The 3,054-nt window shown below is 46.2% G+C and overlaps 1 non-coding gene across 1 annotated transcript; it reads left to right on the top strand.

Moving 5' to 3' along the window:
• Nucleotides 1-1,014: 1,014 nt before the first annotated feature.
• TRNAT-UGU (transfer RNA threonine (anticodon UGU)) lies at nucleotides 1,015-1,088 on the top strand. Its single transcript has one exon. It is a non-coding gene; the product is annotated as a tRNA-Thr (tRNA).
• Nucleotides 1,089-3,054: the final 1,966 nt, after the last annotated feature.

The following is a 3,054-nucleotide window of genomic DNA, read 5'->3' on the forward strand; positions in this document are numbered from 1 at the left end:
GGTGCCCTGAGATGACGCCTCCTGGCTGCTTTCATCTTACCAACACTGTCTGGGTGGGGTCCCTGGGTCTCCCCTCCCCTGCCCAGCCTCTCTCTCATCCCATCAGTCATTTCAGTCCCAGCGTGCCATACCTGCTGCCTCATCCCGATTCCCACGGCCCCTCTACAGTCCCACGCGGGACCTTCTCCGCCGGGCAGAGCTGCGTTCAGCTTCACAGCCAGGGGGCCCAGCCCTCTGAGCAACCCCGGAGGGCAGGAATGCGACGAGAGGTGGGGGAAGGGGGATATCTGGGGTGGCCGCAGGGTGCAAGGGCCGGGTTAGAGACGAGAAGAGGTTACTTTCTTTGTGAGTCGATGACCTACCAAGCTAGAAACCAGTCTTGAGTGAATAGGGGGTACAGCGGGATTTCGCTGGAGCCACAAAGCTCTTCACCTTAGGAGGACTGTGCCCGGATTCGGGGACTCCGTGTGGCCAGCCGACCTCACTTCGTCTCCCCCTTTCCCCCAAGAGACTCTACACCTCTAGTGGTATGATTAGAGTCTTTACAGTGCTCGACTTGGCATTGTTCTCTCCGGTTCCCTCCCCTCTAAACCACTGCTTGCTATGAGTCCGAGTAATGTGAAAACAGGTGGTCTGAGTCTCTCAGTGGAGTTCGTTTGGTAGAGATCCTCACTTGGGCAATTCGAAAGAAGAATCTAAGTTATATAAGATGAGGCGTAACAGCAAAGGTTGGTTTTAGAAAACTTTATCCCATTTAGAACGACTGGGCAGCCTCGACTTAGTTACTGAGTTTTATCCTTGCACTAAATAAAGAATTATTGGCCCAGATACTGCAGCTGCCCGAATCTTTTCCTGCTTTATTAGTTCTACAGTACATATGAGTAAGCAAAAGCCTCTTCCTGGAGTTTGCCCGTTTTCTCACTGTAAACTGCATTTGATCGTGTGGACTTTGTAGCAAGAGTATTTCAACTAATCCGACAGGACAGAACGAGTACTAACCCAGGCACCTGTGTGGGCTCTATGGCTTAGCTGGTTAAAGTGCCTGTCTTGTAAACAGGAGATCCTGGGTTCAAATCCCAGTAGGGCCTTGACATTTTCCGCTGCACTGCAAACCAATCTCCTCTCTAACCCCAAACCAAAAAACCAAACCGGTTGCCATCTAGTCAATTCCGACTCACAGCGACCTCAAATGACAGAGTAGAACTGCCACATAGGGTTTCCGAGGAGCGTCTGGTGGATTCTACCTAGATTTTGGTTAGCAGCTGTGGCTCTTAACCACTACACCACCAGGGTTTCCCTCCTGTGCTTACTGTACTCCAAATTCTGATTCTATTAATCCCAAGCAGTTGTGGCTGCAGAATTCCCACTTCCAAAGGAAAAGTGAAATGCCCTAAATAACTCTTCATGTAAGTTTTTGCATTAAATTATGCAAGTTCTTTCTCTCCAAAAAATATTTATTGAGCTTCCGGTATGAGATATGCACAGATTCAGAATGCGCACAGCTGTAGCTAGCAAAACGTTATTTGCATTTATCCTCCCATCCAGCAAATCTTTGTTAGCAATCAATTCCAAACACCTGGGTAAAAATACAAAACGAAACAGTAATGTGGCTCATCTGTTTAAACTTTATAATAGAAAAAGACAAAATAACCCACATGTCAATTAACTGAGGCTGATTGAATAATCTATGGTATATACGTACATCTGTGTTATGGACTCATTTGTGTCCCCCGAAAAGATACATTGAAGTTCTAACCCCCAGTATCTGTGAATGTCATCTTGTTTGGAGGTAGGGTCTTTGAAGATGTTACTAGTTAAATCAACACGACCTCATACTTGATTAGGGTGGGCTCTAATCCCTTCTGAGTGATATCCTTATAAAATAGGAGAAAAGACACAGAGACACAGAGGAAAATGGCCATGGAGTTATGCTGCAGGCTTAAGCCAAGAATACCTGGGGCTACCAAAACCTGGAGGAGACAAGACGGGGTCTTCCCTTAGAACCTCTGCAAAAACATGGCCCTGGTGACGTCCTGAATGGAGCTGTGGTGGCACAGTGCTAAGTGCTCAGCTTCTAACCAAAAGGTCAGTGATTGGAACTTGCCAGCCACTCTAGGGAAGAAAGATGTGGCAGCTGGCTTCCATAAAGATTAAACCTGTTGCAGTCGAGTGGATTCTGACTGACAGTGGCCCTATAGGCCAGAGTAGACATGCTCCACAGGATTTTTTTTTTTTTTCATATGCATGCTAAAGCTGGACAATGAATAAGGAAGACTGAAGAAGAATTGACACCTTTGAATTATGGTGTTGGCGAAGAATATTGAAGATACCATTGACTGCCAGAAGAATGAATAAATCTGTCTTGGAAGAAGTACAGCCAGAATGCTCCTTAGAAGCAAAGATGGCAAGACTTCATTTCATGTACTTTGGACATGTTATCAGGAGTGACCAGTCCCTAGAGAAAGACAAATTCTGTCTTAGTTATCCAGTGCTGTTATAACAGAAATACACCAAGTGGATGCTCTTAACAAAGGAAAATTTATTTTCTCACAGTCTAGTAGGCTAGAAGTCCAAATTTAGGGCATCAGCTCCAGGGGAAAGCTTTCTCTCCCTGTCAGCTCTAGGGGAAGGTCTTTGTCCTCAATCTTTCCCTGGTCAAGGAGACTCTCAGGCACAGGATGCACTTTGCTCCTGGTGCTGTTTTCTTGGTGGTATGAGGTCCCCAACTGTCTGCTAGCTTCCCTTTCCTTTTATCTCTTGAGAGATAAAAGGTGGTGCAGGCCACACCCCAGGGAAACTTCCTTTACACTGGATCAGGGAGGTGACCTGAGTAAGGGTGGTGTTACAATCCCATCCTAAGCCTCTTAACGTAAAATTACAATCACAGAATGAAGGACAAGCAGACAGTGATGGGAATCATGGTCTAACCAAGTTGATACACACATTTTGGGGGGGACATTATTCAATCCATGACAGACATCATGCTTGATAAAGCAGAGGGCCAGTGAAAGAGAGGAAGACTTGCAATAAGACACATTGACACAGTGCCTGCAA

This window comes from Elephas maximus, chromosome 1, assembly GCF_024166365.1.
Source record: "Elephas maximus indicus isolate mEleMax1 chromosome 1, mEleMax1 primary haplotype, whole genome shotgun sequence".
NCBI classification, from domain to species: Eukaryota; Metazoa; Chordata; class Mammalia; order Proboscidea; family Elephantidae; genus Elephas; species Elephas maximus.